Source organism: Heterodontus francisci, chromosome 9, assembly GCF_036365525.1.
Source record: "Heterodontus francisci isolate sHetFra1 chromosome 9, sHetFra1.hap1, whole genome shotgun sequence".
Taxonomy (NCBI): domain Eukaryota; kingdom Metazoa; phylum Chordata; class Chondrichthyes; order Heterodontiformes; family Heterodontidae; genus Heterodontus; species Heterodontus francisci.
Window position 1 is genome coordinate 17,846,960 of NC_090379.1, and position 20,244 is coordinate 17,867,203.

At 42.9% G+C, this 20,244-nt stretch overlaps 1 protein-coding gene and 1 long non-coding RNA gene across 9 annotated transcripts in view; one reads left to right on the top strand and one right to left on the bottom strand.

The window, feature by feature from the left end:
- Nucleotides 1–15,482, top strand: part of LOC137373598 (uncharacterized) — a 42,624-nt gene extending 27,142 nt beyond the window's left edge. Inside the window, exons 3-5 of one of the 4 annotated variants that reach the window (XR_010975655.1) lie at nt 6,034–6,313; nt 8,881–9,019; nt 14,145–15,482. This is a non-coding gene — a long non-coding RNA (uncharacterized lncRNA). Of the gene's footprint in view, nt 1–6,033; nt 6,314–8,880; nt 9,020–14,141 lie in introns of all 4 variants that reach the window. The other 3 variants (XR_010975657.1, XR_010975656.1, XR_010975654.1) reach the window with 3 other exon arrangements.
- Nucleotides 1–20,244, bottom strand: part of adck1 (aarF domain containing kinase 1) — a 586,674-nt gene that overhangs the window by 319,755 nt on the left and 246,675 nt on the right. The gene's annotated exons all lie outside the window — the stretch shown is intronic.

Below are 20,244 nucleotides of genomic sequence, written 5' to 3' on the forward strand. Positions count from 1 at the left end.
GGTGGGGGTGGGAGGGGCACTGGGGGGGTATCATCGATGAGATGTTTAGCTGAACTGACCATATCAACACCATTGTGACAAGTGCAGAACATAGGCTGGGAACCTGGTGACGAATGGTTCATCTCTTGACTTGTCTACATCTACAAAGCTCAAGGCAGTAATGTGATGGGATAGTCACCATTCATCTGGATCGGGGTAGTCGCAACAACATTCAAGAAGCTCATCACCATGCAGGACAGATGATGGGTCCACTTGATGAGGATCCCTTTCACTGGACTCAATATCCACTCTCTTCCTCACTGGTGCACAGTGGCTACAGTACGTACAGTTTTACAGAATGCACTATATCAACCCACCAAGCAAGCCTCAACGACCACAAGACCTCTATCACAATGGGTCAGCGCAGCAAGATCATGGGAACACCATCACCTTCAAAGTCCCATCCAAGACGCACACCATCCTGGCTCAGAAATATACCATCTGGAATCCCCTACCAAGCACCATCAGCATAAGGGCTGCAATGGTTGAAGGTAAAGGCTCATCATCACCATCTCAGGACAACTAAGGATGGGCAATCAATGCGACCTTTCCAGCATTACCCAAATCTCGAGATCATAAAAAAATTTACTGGTCTCTTCAAGGACCATATTTGTGCCAAATGGCATGCACCATGGGCCCTGTAATGTCCAATGTTCGCTGAGAAACAAGGCAGGATTTGAACCCTGACAATCTCCAAACACTCAACTAACTGAGAGTCAACATAGAAAACACCAAAGAAAATTATATCATAACCAGCGATGCAAAAAATAATGTAAAACTTTGTCTCAAGGCCAATAAGTTACCCTTGCAGAGAATTTCTGAGCTGATCTTGTAGTGCCGACCAGTCTCTTCGCAATGTAATGCCTTGAACAGGATGGTAATGCTTATCCAACCTATAAATGTTGGAGAATTACAGTACGGAGTTACACTATGCACTGTAACAGCTTCACCTGACACCACAGAATTTATCAGAGTATTAAAGTGAGAAGCCTGTTATCGAGAGAATGATTTATACAGTTTCTCTATTAGTGAAGGCACCATAAACAATACTTCAAAGGATGCAGTACATCAGAGAGCATTAAAGTGAAGGGTTACTGCCTACAATAGATCACTGAGCTCCTAAAGTAAGGACACACAGACCTTTCAGTGTTCTTTTCAAAATCCAACAACCCAATTTGCTATGTGTTTTTATTTCCCTTTAACTACCTGTACTTTTTCCCCCTCTTCTCTTTAAGCCGTAGACCTTTGTTGGCCAGTGACCAACTCTTATTGGTTAATGGGCCACATTTTGCAGTAGTAATGATGTCAAAACTGTCAGTGTTTGCTGTTATTGCTTTTCTGAAACAGGCAGCAACTTCTGGAGTCCACACACGTACAGTAAAACATGGAAATTCAAAAGACAGAGTCATAGAATCATTGAATAACAGCATAGGTGCTGTCCGTGACTCTACGCTTCTCCATAAAGTCCGCTGTTGAAGTCATCACAGAGTGCAATCAATTAGAAATGAATGAACTGAGAATTTCCCCTTTTACGCTGTAATGTCGCTGTTAAAAAAACCCTGAAAAAGTTACACCTTGTTAATGAGCTGTAACTGGTTTTTTAAATGTTGTACTGAGTCATAAAGACTGCTGAATAACCTCTCTGACCCTGGAAAACTAACTTTATATTTGTGCAAACCCTACTTCCTTCAGTATCCGCCCCGGAAAAGAAAACTACCATCCATTCACTTGTAACTGCCCTTAAAAATTCCAACTGTCTAGCCTTGACCCTCCATTCACCACAAGATTTCTTCAGCTACTGATTTGTTCAGCCACACCCTCACCTCCACCTTTGATGTCCCTAATAAAACCTTTACTTTCCCTCACCCTGGTATGGCCCGCATCTTCACTTTCTTAAGTCCAAGGACCGTAAACTTGAAAGGATATGGCGGACAACTGGTTTAGCCAGTCACCGCCAGATCTGGCTGGACCACAAAGCACTATCAGATCCTGCTCTCATTTACTAAAACTGCTCACTATTGCAAGATTATCCTGCAGTGCAAAGATAACCCCCGATTTATTTCCTCTACTGCAAACTACCTTCTTAAACCCTTCTCCCTGTCTCTTCCATCCTCACCTGGCCTCCTGAGCATCCCCAATTTTAAGTGCTCCACCATTAGTAGCTGTACCTTCAGCTGCCTAGACCCGAAGCTTTGGAATTCCCTCCCTATACCTCTCCACCTCACTTTTCTCCTTTAAGGTACTCCTTAAAACCTACCTCTTTGACCAAGCTTTTGATCACCTGCCCTAATGTTGCCTTGTGTGGCTCAGTGTCTAATTTGGCTTTACAATGCACTTGGGTTCATCTTATTTTTCCATTCCGATAAAAATTCCAAGTTTTTTCAAAATAATTTTTTTAAAGTTTATGATATCGCAGCTTCTCATATGTATGGCCCAATCATTTATTTTACTGTCCGTAAAATGTAATAAAAAGTGAGGAATAATCAGTACATTTTACTTCCTGGTTTGCTGTCTGAGGTCAGTGTGAATTGGCTGCTTAGCCTGATTGACGGCTGTCTGTAGCTGGCTAATGACTGTCTCTTCCCATGCCAATTGGAATGTGAATAGACCTTTTCATTGCCCTGTTGGATGATTCTTACTTGTCAGTCAATAGGCATTTTCTTCATGCCCAATTTTTTTATAATTAATAAACAAAAGTGTTCATAATTTCTTTTTATTGCCCTTATGACTTTTCGCCTGGGCTTGCAATGTCCTGAAAATTGATCTTTAATCATTGGGGAATCCAGGGCAATCCTGGAGGTTTGGCAATCCCTTTAACAGCACAGACAAGGGATTGGACTGAGGCCCCTCCTGCCTATGTGGCTACATCCTACATTAGATACTATGCCTGCCCAACAGAATTACCATGGCAGCTTCAGAAATTTCCATTTTATTTCAGGTGTATTCCTAGGCATTCTGGCACCACCATCAGTAAGAATGGTTTCCGGGCTTGTACTGTAAGATTTATTAACTATCAATTTCAGTGGAAAGACTATGTGGCATAAAATAATGGTATGACTTGTACTATCAGGAGGGTATTACAGTTGCTTCTACTTAAACAAATGCAGCGTTAGCAAAGAAAAAGGTCAGGGAGAAATCCATAAATCATAAGACGAGATTTGATAAGAATTACAGTATCATAATATAATATAATATGGTACAGCACATAAAGAGGCCATTTGGCCAATTGTATCTGTGCTAGCTCTTTGGTAAGGCTATCTAATTGATCCCACACGCTGTATTCTTTTTTTTTGGCTTCATCTATTCATCAAATATTTATCCAATTCCAAATCAGACAGCTTTAGGAAATTTCTCTTCAATATTTGCAGCTCAGGCCTCTGTAGGAATAAAACACAGGAGGAATATCGCTGGAATTGATAAGGGATTGCAAACTGAAAGACAACAGGATTGGGGGCTAATTTGTGGGATTTCTTCGATTCTCACCTTCACTCACATCAGGATGAGAGGGCAGCTGAATATTTTCAAAGGGGTAACATGCTATCAGTAGTTGAAGTGATGTTTCAACTAGTGAAAGAGTTGAGAGGGTGTCATGAAAGGAGCATGGAACTGAAGTTCAGTTGAATTGCCTCAGCATGCAACCATTTTCAAGAACTAACCTCTCAGGAGCAGCATAGGTGGAATTGGAGGCAGCTAATAATGAGTGCTACAATCCAACACAGCTTCTCATGCTCCAAACCTTGCTGTATTTTCCAATACTCACTATATTCTTTATTCAGATGTACCTCAAGACAGGAATTCTAAAGACGGAGTGTCTATTAAACAAAGAAAACGAACAGCTAGTGGGAATACCAGGTTTTGGAGTTAAGAAAGACAGACCTTTATACAGCTCCTTTCACGACCTCAAGATGTTCCAGAACGCTTTACTTTCAATATACTTTTGAAGTGTAGTCCTTTCGAATTACATATGGCCTATTGGTTGATGTGCCACACGAGTGTCCTCCCACACTTTTTCATCCAACCCCATCAATTTAGCCTTCTATTCCTTTGTCCTTCATGTACGTATCTAGCTTCCCCTTAATTGCATTTATGCTATCTGCCTCAACTAGTCCTTGGGATAGCAAGATCCATATTCTAACCACTCTCTGGGTAAAGAAGTTTCTCCTGGATTTCCTATTGGATTTATCAGTGAATAGCTTATATTTTATGGCCCCAAGTTTTGGACTCCCACACAAATCAAAACATTTTCTCTGCATCTACCCTATTGTTATGACAGAGACAGGGGTTTTTTCTAGTTCCACTTCTCCACAGATCACAACATATATTTAAACTTTTTCCCACTTACCGATCTCTTTCTCTTTTCTCTTTTGGGCCTCCTTATCTCGAGAGACAATGGATACGCGCCTGGAGGTGGTCAGTGGAGTGACCTCTCCATGGCGCATGCCTGGGCAAATTTATGGAGGTTGAGAGTTGCCCAGTCGTCAAGATACCGTCAATCATATACTCTATTTTTATCCTAGAATAAAACACACAACTAGGTTTCTTTAATAAACAACAAAATTATCAGTTTATTATAAAACAAGTCTTAACCACTAATGAAGTAAAGCATAAACACACAGATTGAAATATTAAAGTTCCCTTTTTACTTAGCCCCTCACACTCACACACATACACAGGTTAGTCAGAAAAATAAAGGGATTTTGTTTTTAGAGCTCTATTACAAACAAAAAACACTTGGATTGAATACTTGCTCATTCTTGAAGAAATAGCAGATGAGATATGTTGTGTTCCAAAACTAGCATACAGTCTAGCCTCTGAGTACACATAGAAGGATCACTGGAAACTCTTAGAACAGTTCTTTTCAGGTGGTATTGAGAATTAATTTAGCAGGCTTTTCTTCAAAGACAGGAGATGAGATGAGTTGACACAGTGAACTCCTCAGGGTCTTTGACAGAGGTGCTGGAAAGCTGAGCTGGGTTGTGGTCTTCTCTCCTTCCTTGGGAATGCTCTTCTCTCCTTGGAAGTTCTCTTCTTCTTCTGTAGGCGTTTTAAAGAGCTGGAGCAGGCTGGGCTGAGCTGGGGTTCTGTCCTTCAGTTTTTTTTTTTTAACTCCAACCCCTTTTTAACAGTTCATTCCCAACTCCAAACAATTCAAAAGTGAAGCCGGAAACAGAAAGTCCACCTTCTGACCTGTCACTTCTCTGCACACATCTTCCCAAATTACCATGATTTCTGTTCTATTTTTAACTTGAGACATGTGACAACCAGTAAATGTTGTTGTCAAACAAGTCCTTTCAGGGTCCTCTTGATGACCCTCTTGAAAAAAAGCTGATCCAACATTTCTTCGGTTTGACTATGAGTTCCTCAAAAAATATATTTAACAAAAAACATAAGCACTTTCATAACACTATCATACTCTTTCACTATCTTAAAGACTACTATCAGGGCACCACATTAGCCTTCTCTTTTCTAGAGAAAGGAGTACAAGTCTTTTCAGCCTTTCCTGATAAATATATCGGCCGGAATTTTACGCTGGGTGGACGGGAGCCGGACTCCGATGTAAATGTCGGTGCCGATCCCGTTCCTGCCCAGCATGGGGATCCGTCCCGTATTTAACCAAGGCTTGATACAAGTTTAACATAACTTTGCTGCTCGTCAATTCTATTCCCCTAGAAATGATGCCTGGTACTTGGTTTGCTTTTTGCATGGTCTCGTGATTTGTGAATGTTCTCATGAACGCGCTTCCATTATTAACATTTTTTGAGGACTTGTGGTTAAAAGACTGTGGAAATTACCCGAGGAGATGCCAGACTTATTTTTATTTGAAAGGGTACCTGGAAGGACACTTTGTTTAAAAACAAACACTTACTGGAAGTCACATGTCTCATGCTAAGTAAGCATCCAGAGCCTTATGGACTACGGAACTATTTGGAGTTGTATATAGAGAAGTCACATGTCTAGATTTATGGCTCAGGAGTTTTGGTTTCGTTTTTACAGATTGTTTGGAGGGCAGTTGGCGTGTCTCCTGCTAAGAGAGAAGTCACCCAACTCATCCTTTGCTACCTGTCTCAAAAAATCTTCTAAGGATCCAGTGTGATTGCCGAGCCCACTGATGCAGCAGTTATCCCGAAAAGCCCGCAAGACTCTCGATGTCTCCTGAACAGAACTGCTCCAAAAAGATCCCAGTAACAGTTGTCTACGTGCACCTGGACATCAGACTGAAAGTCAGCTGGAACATTTCATATATTATCCTTTTTTTTCCTTCAAGAATTAACAAGTATTTGACCAAAGTATTTTTATTTTTGTAAAGTTGATCTCTGCAGAGAAAGTTTCTTTCTTTTTTTCTTTAACCGCTGTGCGTGTGTGTTGGGTTATTTAGAAGAGAATTATTTATACTTTCATATTTCAACTTGTGTGTTAATAAGCTTTGCATCTTTAGTGAATAAGTCTTGTTTTATAATAAATTAATAATGTTATTGTTTATTAAAGAAACCTGGTTGGTGGATTTGTATTCTGAAACGGATAGATAAAAATATATAATTGGCCATATTGTGAACCAGAGGAGTAGTGGGACTAGAGGGAGACAGTGCATTCCTCCAACCTCGGTCGTAACAATGTGAATCTTTTCTCCTCTACTCCATTCAGATCCTTATGATCCCCCTTTATTCTTCCTACCGAATGCACCACCTCACATTTATCTATGCAGTTGTAATGTAGAAAGCATGCCAGCGAATTTGTCCACAGTAAGGTCCCACTAGCAGCAATGTGATAATGACTACATAATCTATTGTGGTGCTGATTGAGGGATAATGTTGGTCCCTGGACATTGGAAGATCTCCTCTGCTCGTCCTCGAAATATTGCCGAGGGATCTTTTACGTCCACCTAAGGAGGCAGACAGGACCTCGGCTCAATGTCTTGAGGCAGCAGGTCACGTGACATAACCTACAGGAATACCTCCAACCAGAACTGGCAAGCCTATCCGCCAGCAAAGTACATTTACATAGCCTGTGTTCGCATCTGCCACCAACTCCAGATTCCTGAGGCAATTTCAGAGCAGCAAGATAGTGAAAGGATCCACTGAACACAGAATCACTTCAGAGGGACCGAGCCCAGCCCAGCTCTCTCCCCCAACTTCAGATCATAAGGCAAAACACATAAGCCCAGAACATTACAGTTCTCAATCTACTGAAACCTCCCTCAGCTGCGGTTGCCAACACTGGTCAGACATATTCCTGGAGGTATGACCTCCTACCTCCAACAGCCCTCTTTGGTCAAGCAGTCTATCTTTTCCCCATTTCCAACATTTCTATAGGTAATAAACTAAAGTGTTTAAAGAATATGAAAAAAGCATCTTTTTGTTTAAATGCTCCGATTAATTATCTCCCAGAGTTCGCTCATAGCAGTGGCCAGGAGGTTAATCTTCAATTCCCGGAGACTCCAGGGAATTCCTGGAGTGTTTGCAACAGCTGAAAGGATTTCTCCAATCCAGGGCCCTTTTTTAAACAAAAGACTGTCTTTGAAATGCTGGTCACTTGCATGGACTTGTTTTAATGTAATGCCAGTTGGTTTCTGCACATGTTCTGTTCATTGGAAAGAAAAGAAAGACCTGCATTGATATAGCGCTTTTCATGACCACTGGAGGTCCCAAAACACTTTACCCCAATGAAGTATTTCAAAGTGTCATAATGTAGGAAACGCAGCAGCCAATTTGTGCAGAGCAAGCTCCCACAAACAGCAATGTGATCATAACCAGATCTGTTTTTGTGACGTTAATTGAAGGATAAATATTGGCTAGGACAATATTTATTTGAAATAGTGCCATGGGATTTTTTATTTCTATCTGAGAGGGTAGATGGGGCATCGGTTTAATGTCTCAGATGAAAGACAGCACCTCCATCAGTGCAGCACTCCCTCAGTACTGTACTGGGAATGTCAGCCTTGATTTTCATTCTTCAGGCCGGAATCTTAGGTTGGTTGGGAGGCCCCGCCCACTGGCAGAAACATCAGTGGCAAGCCCGCCTCTGCTGGGCCTGGAGAACCAGGCCGGCATTTTTTGCTCCTCAGGCCCTTTATTTGGTCTTATTGGCCTGCCAATCAGCAGGCCGGCAGGTCAGTCCCAACAGTGCCACTGGGACTACACCCAGCCATGGAAGGCAAAAGGAAGGACGGCCCTGGAACTCAGGTAAGTTTTTAAGGCCTTGCTGCGGACAATTGGTTGAGGTGGGCGGAGTGGGTGTGGCTGGGACAGAGTAGGAGGGCGGTGGAGTGTTGTGCGTTGGGGCTGGTTGGGGCTTTGGGGGCGGCCCTCCATGGGGCACAGGGTGCCTGAACAGGAGGGCAACCCTCCCAGCCCGCAAGAAGGCGTTCTTGGGTCTTTGCCGTCTGGCTGCCGAGGGTAAAATATCCGTGGTGGCAGAAGGAGGCCCCTAAGTGGCAGTTGATTGGCCTGGGGTGGGCGGGCCGTTTCTTGCTGCTGCCCCGCGTTATATTGTAGTGGGGGGTGGGGGTGGGAAGATCCCCCTCATCCGCTCATTGGGGGGCTGTAAATTTCCGACCCAAGTCTCTGGAGTGGGATTTGAACCCACAACCTTCTGTCTCAGCGTGAGAGTGCTACTAACTGAGCCATGGCTGAGCACCATTTATGCTCTAAATTCTTTGAGAAGTAATTTTAAATGAGCATTTTCAACTCTTGTCTAAAATTTGAGTTGTCAATGTTGAAACGTACAATAACTAACCGTCGTTAGCTTCAGCAACTGTATCCTCCTGACGAGCACTAATAAAGGCTCCAGTGTGAAATGTTGCGTGGCAGGAACTCATCACTGTGTCTCAATTTAATGTTTCAGCTCTTTTCATATCGCCGTCGTTGACACCAGATTCCAGGACTCAGCTCCCGCTCCTCAATCCGGTTCCTTGAGGCCCGCAGAAAGTACTAGCAGCCCCATGCAAACTGATCCAGCAGCGTGCGCTGACTTCAAGTCAAAGGTTGTGAAGTATTTTGTCTGTTCTCTTCTGGTCCAGTTCATCAACCTGAAACGTTAACTCTTCTTTTTCTCTCCCTCTCTCTAGAGATGCCAGCTGACCTGATGAGCATTTTCCAGCTTGTTAAGGCTTTTATTTCAGATTTCAGCATCCGCAGTATTTTGCCTTTGTCTCAGTCTCTATTTCTGCCTGGGATAACGGCCCTATTAAAGGAGGTGGTGTGAAAGGAGAGAGAGACGTGAAGGAAACAGAGAAAAAGAAAGGAGAATAAATAGAAAGAGAGAAGAAAGACACCTACATTGATTTAGCATCTTATCACATTACTGATGTCCGAGGCACTTTCCGTACAATATATTACTTTGAACTACAATGAAGATTACATAGCAAATGTGTGCACTTTGCACACAGCAAGATATCACACAAATAGCAGTGAGATAAACAATCAGCTAAATGATGATCAGATGATTTCCCTTTTGGTGGTGTCGCTTGACGGGAGAAATGTTAGTCAGGATTGGAGTCATTAGTCAGCGGAACAGGAAACAGATAGAGCATTTGTTTAGCTTCTCATCCGAAAGAGCTGAAGTGAGCACTTAAGCCACTGATTGGGGATCAGAAGCTGTGAAAGTCTGTGCGCTTAAGGAGAATGCACTTTAAGCCAGTTTGTATTTAACCAGGCTAATTAACATCGAGTTAAGGGCAAGTAGATCTGAATTCTAAAGCTAAAAATTTAGTGAAAGAGTGGGTTGTCCCTCAAGAGAGAAGGTATGTTCTTGGTATCAAGCAAATGGAAACTGCCCACATCCCTCAAGGATGGTGATGGGTTTCTGCATGAGTCAGAAATGGGCAGGCGAAACAATAACTAAGTCAGATAGCAAAGTTGAAAGTTCAATCTCCAATCGGTGTTGAGTTAGCTCAGCATAGCTGACGACAGCCTACCATTTGCCTTTTTTGTTATTCATTCACTGCATGTGAGCATCACTGAGAAAGACAGCATTTATTGCCAATCCCTAACTGTCCTTGAGAAGGTGATGGTGAACCAGCTTCTTGACCAGCAACAGTCTGTGTGGTATAGGTACACCAACAGTGCAGTTAGGATTTTGACCCAGTGACAGTGAAAGAATGGCTGTATATTTCCAAGCCAGGATGGTGTGAGACTTGCAGGGGAACTTCTAGGTGGTGGTGCTCCCATTCGTATGCTGCCCTTGTCCTTCTAGGTGGTACAGGTTGCAGGGTTTGGAAGGTACTGTCAAAGGAGGCTTGGTGAGTTGCTGCAGTGCATCTTCTGGATGGTACACACTGCTGTCACTGTACGCCAGTGGTGAAGGGAGTGAACATTTAAGGTGGTGGATGGGTGCTGAGCAAGCGGGCTACTTTGTCCTGGAGTGTTGTTAGAGCTGCACTCATCCAGGCAAGTGGAGAGTATTCCATCACACACCTGACTTGTACCTTGCAGATGGTGGACAGGCTTTGGGGAATCAGAAGGTGAGTTACTTGCTGCAGAATTCCCAAGGCCAAGGAGGTTGGTAGGGAGTGGGGAATAACAGCCAGGATTCCCATGCTGGATTTCTATCCAGTGGCTTCTGATGCTGGAAAGGACATACCAGTGTGCATTAATTGAGCTCAGGACTGTGCTCTCAAGTCAAGCAGTCCACTAGCACTCATTGATAGATGTCACGGGCTGGTGCAACTGCTGGTAGAAGGTTAATAATGTGGGTCTTTAGCCCACCTGGCTGGCTCGGCCCTAACACCAGCAAATTTGTGAGGGTTTTAAATATTTCAGATAGGCTCCCAGTGATGTTGTCGCCAACGGGTGGGAACTCGGCATTATTTGGGGAGGGGGGTGGGGGGAAGCAGGAGGCGATACAGGACGTGGGAAATGACTGCTGCTGCTGCTTCTTAAAGGAATGACATGTATATGAACCATTTTAATTCTGCATTAATACATTTATTTTTCTTTGGCCAACTGGCAGTGTCTTTTGAATGTTAAGACAGGAGATATCCAAGGGTCCAAATATTTGCAGAGGGCCCTCAGCACCATGCCAGGATTTGCAGGCAGTCCATGGGAGTGTGTCAATGTTTGCACGGGGTGGGGGTCCCTGAGCGTGAGGGAACTTTTGTTGTGGGACCTTAGGGTGCGTCAATATTTGCAGGAAGCATTTCAAGTGTGTAAGTGTTTGCCGGGGTTCCTCAGGAATGTGTCAAAATGTGCGGGGGTCCCAGGAACTGTATTAATATTTGCAAGGGGAAGGGACCACACCGATAAAGTTTGAAAACCACAATCTACCAGAATTATGCTGATAATATGGGAGGAAGGTACACAACTGGCTCACAGAATCATAGAATGGGTATAGCATAGAAGGAGGCCATTCCGCCCATCAAGTCCATGTCAGCTCTCTGCAAGAGCAACTCACCTAGTCCCACTTCCATGCATTTTCCACGTAGCCCTGCAAATTCTCTCACTCTTCAGGTGCTTATCCAATTCCCTTTTGAAAGTCACGATTGTGTCTGCCTCCAACACACTCTCAGCCACTGCATTCCAGAGTCTAAGGTGCCATGGGAAGGGGACGAAGTATCGGGTGTTTCCATCCCATTCTCCCAGTTTCTCTGTCTCCGACGCATCTGTTCTGATGATACAACCTTCCACAACAGCGCTGCTGCTATGTCTTCCTTTTTCCTCAAACGAGGATTCCCCCCCACTGTGGTTGACAGGGCCCTCAACTGTACCCAATTCATTTCCTGCACTTCTGCCCTCTCCCCTTCCCCTCCCTCCTGGAACTGCAACATGGTTCCCCTTATCCTCACTTTCCACCCCATCCCACCATCCTCCGCCATTTCCTCCAGCTTGATGCCACCACCAACACATCTACCCCTCCCCTCTCAGCACTGCAAGGGAACCGTTCCCTCCGCAACACCCTGGTCCGCTCCTCCAACACCCCGGCACCTCATCCCTTTCCCATGCAATCGCAGCAGGTGCAATACCTGCGGCTTTTACCTCCTCTCTCCTCACCATCCAAGGTCCCAAACACTCCTTCCAGATGAAGCAGCAATTTACTTGTGTTTTTTTCAATTTAGTATACGGTATTCGTCACTCTCAATGCGGTGTCCTGTACACTGGGGAGAACAAATGCAGACTGGATCACTGCTTTTCAGAACACCTCTGCTCAGTCCGCAAGCATGATCCCGAGCTTCCGGTTGCTTGCCATTTTAATTCACCACCTTGTTCTCATGCCCACATTTCTGTTCTCGGCCTGCTATGGTGTTCCAGTGAACATCAATGCAAGCTCGAGGAACAGCACCTCATCTTCCAATTAGGCACTCTACAGCCTTCTGGACTCAATATTGAGTTATTTATTTAGAGATGCAGCACTGAAACAGGCCCTTCGGCCCACCGAGTCTGTGCCGACCAACAACCACCCATTTATACTAACCCTACAGTAATCCCATATTCCCTACCACCTACCTACACTAGGGGCAATTTACAATGGCCAATTTACCTATCAACCTGCAAGTCTTTGGCTGTGGGAGGAAACCCGAGCACCTGGCGAAAACCCACGCGGTCACAGGGAGAACTTGCAAACTGCGCACAGGCAGTACCCAGAACTGAACCCGGGTCACTGGAGCTGTGAGGCTGCAGTGCTAACCACTGCGCCACTGTTTTCAATAATTTCAGACCCTGAGCTCCATTACTTTTTTTATCTATTAGTTTTATTTATTTTTTATTATTATTTATTTTTTAACCATCAAGTCTTAAACTTATTTTTCATGTCTTTGCTTTCGTACAGAGCTGTTCATTATTCTGCCATTAGCACTCTCTCTGGACTTATGCTTTGTCTTTCGCAACAACTATTTAGCACTCTATTTGCATTCTGTTCCATCTGTCATTTCATTTCTCCGCCCTCTGTCCTATCACAGACATTCCCTCTTGTTCTTCTTTTCCCTTCCCCCCTTTCACTTGCTCAAAGACTGTTACATTTCTAACTTTTGCCACTTCTGATGAAGGGTCACAGACCTGAAACATTAACTCTGTTTCTCTCTACACAGATGCTGCCAGACCTGCTGAGTGTTTCCAGCACTTTCTGTTCTAATTTCAGCAGCTGCATTTCTTCTTTTGCGAATCACCTTAAATCGGTGTCCTGTGGTCTCGACCCGTCCACCAATGGGAATAGTTTCTCCCTATCTACTCTGTCTAGACCTCTCATGACTTTGAACACGTATTAAATCTCCCCTCAACCATCTCCGCTCTAAGGAGAACAACTCCAGCTTCTCCAATCTATCCACGTAACTGAAGTCCCTCATCCCTGCAACTATTCTCATAAATGTTTAATTGTATCCTCTCTAAAGGCTTCACATCCTTCCTAAAGTGCAGTGTTTAGAATTGGACCCAATACCCCTGTTGAGACTGAACCAGTGTTTAATAAAGGTAATTCACAACTTCCTTGCTTTTGTACTCAATGCCTTTACTTCTCAAGGGCAATTAGGGACGGGCAATAAATGTTGGCCTAGCCAGCGATGCCCACATCTCAGGAAAGAATAATTTTTAAAAACTTATAAAGCCCAGGATTCTGCACGTCTTTTTGACCACTTTCTGAATCTGCCCTGCCACGTTTAATGATTGGTGCACATATACCCCCCAGGTCTCTCTGTTCCCCTTTACAACTGTACTCTTTAGTTTATATTGCCTTTCCTCATTCTTCCTACCAAAATGTATCACTTCACACCTCTCTGCATTAAATTTCATCTGCCATGTGTTCACCCATTCCACCAGCCTGTCTATGGCCTCTTGAAGTCTATCATTGTCCTCCTCACAGTTCATAACACTTTCCAGGTTTCGTGTCATCCCCAAATTTTGAAATTGTACTCTGTACACCAAAGTATAGTTCATTAACATTGTCATGGAAACGTGCTACATCGAATGATAATTTTTTAATCCAACAGCTGAAAACCTGAATATTAAACTGGTGGAGATGAACCACTCAAGCCTTGCAAGCTTCAAACTCTGCCTGCTCACTGTGACCACCAAGGCATATCCCTGCTGCAGTCTGTAGTGTTCAGTGGTTTAATTGATCTGTGTTTGATTGCGATAGTCTGTTCACCGATCGATGTTCATTGTGCTTAATTACTTAAGTAGGAGGCTGGAGCTAGTGAGTTTTGAGAAGGTTCCAGAAAGAACAGAGACGCCCGTGACGGAAATCAGCCGCATTGCTGCCTCCCGGAGAACCACTGAATCAGCTGTCCACACCTTCAAATCGGAAGCCAAAGAACACCCAAATTCAGCCTGAAGCCAGCTCAGTCACCAGCCTCCACAGACTGTATACTGCTTTTATTTCTCTGGACTCTAATTCAACCAGTCCATCCTTCCCCACTCTGTAACTATTTATGTGTGTGTGTCACTATCCATATAAGACCCTGATGGTGTCTAGGACTTGGAATTCCATGGGTCTCGAGAACTGCTGATGCAGGTAGTGCGGAACAGGGGTCTCCTTTCTAATGGGTTGCCAACAGAACCAAAAGGCCCCATAATGCAAAGCAAAAGCAGGACGAGACAGGCACTTGAAGCAAAGATTAATGGCCATCCACTGATAGTAATTCAGCTTCCCTGACATCTCTGTGATCAGTGAATCCATCTAGTTGGTTCCCCAAATGTCACCAGCACTTCATTAATTAAACAAAAAATGTTTTAAAGTTTGAAAACTGAGAATGGAAAGAATGATAAAAATGTGTTATTATATTTGGTTTCAGAAAAGGCTAACGATGACCTCACATGCAATTTAAAGTGCACCACTAACTCCATTTTGAAATTAGTAAGTCGCCACTGCTCCCAATTTAAGTGGGACCATGACATCTCTTTGATGCTTGCTCAGAGGTGAGGATGCGCGGCCAATGGACCAAAGTCATACTCTGACATCGCATCCCCTCTCTGGCCAGAGAACGTGAGGCTCAGTTCATGCTAATTTTAACAGAAGCTTCTGACTAAAGCTTGTGTTCCTCTTGCTTACGGTTGTAACGCAGCATGTGCGAAGCCAAAGCTGGATGAGATCATCCTCCACAGGATGCCTCACGCCTTTTGCCAGAATTTGAAGTCATGTTATTATTACACCAGGCATCTTGTGTCAATGCAGAAGCAGAACTGCTTTGCACCGATGCAATATACAATAGCAACACTGACTGCAAGACAATTCAGGCAAAGACGAACTACACTGGATAGTATCTGAAATTCTCAATGCACCTTGTTTGTCTACATTGATTAAAATGAGCCAATCAGAGCCTGTGATTCAGCCATCAATCCGTGTCAGTCATGGTTGAGAATTAAAGCCATCATTTTCTCATTAAATCCAAAAGTTTCTGCACTGGTAAATCTGCTCTGAGAATATGTTCAGCTCACTGAAAATTACTGTTACTACTTCACTGGACAATATAATGCATTGAATACAAGGCAGGCCGTGCTTAAAAAGCCATTTGGCTATCTTCCGAGCTCTGAATAAATTTACAAATGGATTGAATTTGTCTTTATTGTTGAGAGACAGACATGAAGGGACAAGGCCCGTGTGCAGACATCAGAAATATTGAACAGAGGTCAAAAGGCGGCCAGATAAATCGATAAATCATGGCCAGATGAAACAATAACAACAACGTAGTAGGACAACTCAGGGCACTTCACAGCAGCTTTATCAAAATTTGACACAGAGCTGCATAAGGACATATGAGGAGAGGTTAATAAAAGGTTGGTCAATATGATTAGCTTAGATTTCGTTTTAAAACTTGTAGATTGCAGAATTACATAGTATTTGCAGCACAAACTATTCAGCCCAGCTAATCGCTGCCAGTCTTTATGCTCCACATGAGCTTCGCCGCACCCCTCTTTATCTAACCCTATCAACGTGTCCTTCTATTCCTTTCTCCCTCATGAATGCAGTGAGTTCCACATTCTAAATACTCTCAAGGTAAAGAAGTTTCTTCTGAATGCCCCATATTAAATATATCATATTAAATGAAAAAATGAAACACATTGGTCTAAGGTTGATTATATTGGTTCCTTTAATGTTTTCAACATTATAAAAAGGGTTTAAAAAAGTTTCACTTGCAGAAGAATATCCCCATTTTATTTTGGTGCAAATGTTACAGTTTCTATCTTGGACAGCTTTATAATCTGGGAATGGCTAAGGATGAGGTGGAGCGGGGGGAGCCATTCAATTCATACATACATACGAACATACGAATTGGGAGCAGGAGTAGGCCACACGGTCCCTCAAACCTGCTCCGCCATTCAACAAGATCACAGCTGATCTGATTGTAATCTCAATTCCACATTCCTGCCTACCCCTAACAACCTTTCACCCCCTTGCTTATCAAGAATCTATCTACCTCTGCCTTAAAAATATTTAAAGACTCTTCTTCCACCGTCTTTTGAGGAAGAGAATTCCAAAGACTCATGACCCTCTGAGAGAAAAACATTTCTCCTCATCTCTGTCTTAAATGCGTGACCCCTTATTTTTAAACAGTGACTCCTAGTTCTAGATTCTCCCACAAGAGGAAACATCCTTTCCACATCCACCCTGTCAAGACCCCTTAGGATCTTATACATTTCAATCAAGTCGCCTCTTACTCTTCTAAACTCCAGTGGCTACAAGCCTAGCCTGTCTAACCTTTCCTCATGGGTAGATAGAGGGAAACCATTTCCTCTGGTGGACAATCCAAAACAAAGGGGCATGACCTTAAAGTTAGAGCTAGGTCATTCAGAGGTGATGTCTGGTAACACCTCTTCCCACAAATCTGGAACTTTCTCTTCCACCACCCCTTCCTCCCTAAAGAAAACTCCCAAAATTGAAAATTTTATAGCAGATTGATAGATTTTTGTTAGCTAAGTATATAAAGGGTTATTGAATCAAGTGGGTAAATAAAGTTAAGATAAGAACTTCCATGAACTAATTTATTGGAGAAACATTGGAGGGGCTGAATGGCCTCCACTGTTATAGGAAAAGGAAGAATGTGCAGAGTTACGGGGAGAAGGTGGGGGAATGGAACTGAGTGAATTGCTCTTTTGGAGAGCCAGTGCAGACACCACGGGCCGAATGGCCTCCTTCTGCACTTTAACAATTCTGTGAACCCACCCATTCCAGGTATTAGTCCAGTAAACCTTCTCTGAACTGCCTCCAATGCATTTAATTCCTTCCTTAAATAAGGAGACCAGTACTGTACAGAGTACTCCAGATGTGGTCTCACCAACGACCTGTACAACTAAAGCATAATCTCCTGACTTTTGTATTCAATTCCCCTCGCGATAAACAATAACATTCTATTAGCTTTCCTAATTACGTGCTGCACCTGCATACTAACATTTTGCGATTCATACACTAGCACACCCAGATCTCTCTGCATCTCAGAGCTCTGCAATCTCTCATCATTTAGATAATATGTTTCTTTTTTATTCTTCCTGCCAAAATGGACAATTTCACACTTTCCCACATTATACTCCATTTGCCAGATCTTTGCCCACTCACTTAACCTATCCATATCCCTTTGTAGCCCCCTTATGTCCTCTTCACAACTTACTTTCCTACCTATCTTTGTGTCATCAGCAAATTTAGCAACCACGCCTTCCGTCCCTTCATCTAAGTCATTTATATAAATTGTAAAATGTTGAGGCCCCAGCACAGATCCCTGTGGCACACAACTCGTTACATCTTGCCAACCAGAAAATGACCCATTTATGCCTACTCTCTGTTTCCTGTTAGCGAGCCAAACCTCTATCCATGCCAATATGTTACCCCTTATACCATCAGCTTTTATTTTCTACAATAACCTTTTGCGACTGAAATCCCACATACCAAATAGAACATTTTTAATTCGTCATATGGAATTTTGCCTGAGACTTTTACTGAAATTGTTCCAAATAACTTTTAAAAAAAAGAGAACAGAGCAGCCAAGATGGCCATGAATTTGCATGTGAAAAGACTAAAGAACTAAAGAATCAGCCGGGAGACAGAGGTGATCACCCAGTCTAGCCAGAACAAGGGGGTGTTCTCTGATTCAATTATCCATAGAATAGTTTTGTCAATGTTGATCATCAGAAGCCATTGACAACCATTGACTTTGAAAGAGCCAAACCCCCTCTACCAGGTATATCTGAACCACCTTGAATTTCAAAGATCCTTCCAGAAGGTGCTGTGTCACACAAAGAGTTGGTCACATGACATGACAAGAGTTTGTGAATTGTGCCTCAGAATGCAGACAGTATCTGAACTCCAGGGAAGCAATCTCTCTCTCCCTCTCCAACAAAGTCCCAGGGAAGCCTCGGCTGCAGTTACACCTCAAATCTACAGATCCTCACAGTCAGCAACAAGGAGGATGGATTTTGCCACTCTTCGGCCTTCCAGAACCAGAAAAGCAAGCCTGAATTGTGCACGTGGCCCAGCGAGGACTTCAAGGCTTTAACTAAATGCACTGAGACCCAGTATTTAAATTCCATTTTCATTAAGGACTCTGCTCCAACCTCCCAACTCTGTTTATTTTCCCTCTGTAATCTATTTGTGTGTGAATGTGAGCGTGGATGCATCACGTATTTTAGTAATTTTAACCGGTTTAGAGTGATAAGGATAATAAACTTACATCTTTATTGGTTAAACTCGAGATAACCTGTCTGATTGGTTTATTTGCAATTATATACGAGGAACAGGAGCAAGTGTTCACTGAGGTGGTAAACTAAATCACTGTGTTAAAAAGAATAACCCTGTTGCGGTCAAACCAGAGAAGAAGTGAAAGGGGAGCCTGAGACCCCTTCCTCACCTGGTTGTAACACTTTGATGTGGCATCTTATCAAATGCCTTCTGGAAATCTAAGTACAGTACATCCACTGGTTCCCCTTTATCCATAGCACATGTAACTTCTTCAAAGAACTCCAATAAATTGGTTAAACATGATTTCCCTTTCACAAAACCATGTTGACTCTGCCTGATTACCTTGAATTTTTCGAAGCGCATTGCTATAATATCTTTCATAATACCTTCTAACATTTTCCCTCAGACAGATGTTAAGCTAACTGGCCTGTAGTTTCCTGCTTTCTGTCTCCTTCCCTTTTTGAATAAAAGCGTTACATTCACTATTTTCCAATCTAATGGAACCTTCCCTGAATCTAGGGAATTTGGGAAAATTAAAACCAACGCATTAACTATCTCACTAGCCACTTCTTTTAACACCCTAGAATGAAGTCCATCAGGACCCGGGTACTTGTCAGCCCACAGCTCCAACAATTTGCTCAGTACCACTTCCCTGGTGATTGTAATATTCTTGAGTTCCTCCCTCCCTTCCATTTCCTGATTTACAGCTATTTCTGGGATGTTACTTGTATCCTCTAAGTGAAGACCGACGTATAATACGTGTTCAATTCATCTGCCATCTCCTTAATTTCCATTATTAATTCCCCAGACTCACTTTCTATAGTACCAACGCTCACTTTGTTAACTCTTTTCTTTTTTAAATATCTGTAGAAACTCCTAACTATTTTTATATTTCCAGCCAGCTTTCTCTCGTTCTCTAATTTTTCCCTCCTTATTAATCTTTTAGTCATTCTTTGCTGTTTTTCTACATTCTGTCCAGTCTTCTGACCTGCTTCCCATCTTTGTGCAATTATATGCCTTTTCTTAAATTTTGATACTATCTTTAACTTTCTTAGTTAACCATGGACAGTGGGTCCTCCCCTTGGAATTTTTCTTTCTCCTTGGAATGTATCTATTGAAATACAAAGATTTTGTGGGAATTGTTCTGGATATGTATTTATTGTCAGCCTTTTAGTTAATTTGACAGTAATTCAAATGTAACTGTCGTGGTCATTTTCTGGGAAGTTTTTCTCAGCCTGGCTAGTTTAATCACAGAATGATTTAATTAATTACATGATGCATTCAGAGAGAGATGGTTTGACCTGTTTCCACCAAGGGTGAAAAAAGCATAGAAATGCCACAAAGATTGCATAGTTACCTGCAATTATTTGTTATTTTTCACTTATTCAAGGAGATAATGTGGGCTAAATTGGACATCCCCGGAAAACAGGAATGGGAATGATTAACCCATACCCATAGCTTCCGATGAAGGCAACATGCAGACCTCAGGCTGCTTGCTAATCTGTATGATTGCTGAATGCAGCCAGAGCTAAAACATGCTGTTGAGCGGCTGCACGCCTCAGCAAGAGGCCCAAGACTAGCAGCACGTAACACGAGCCTGCACTCCTTAAAGGG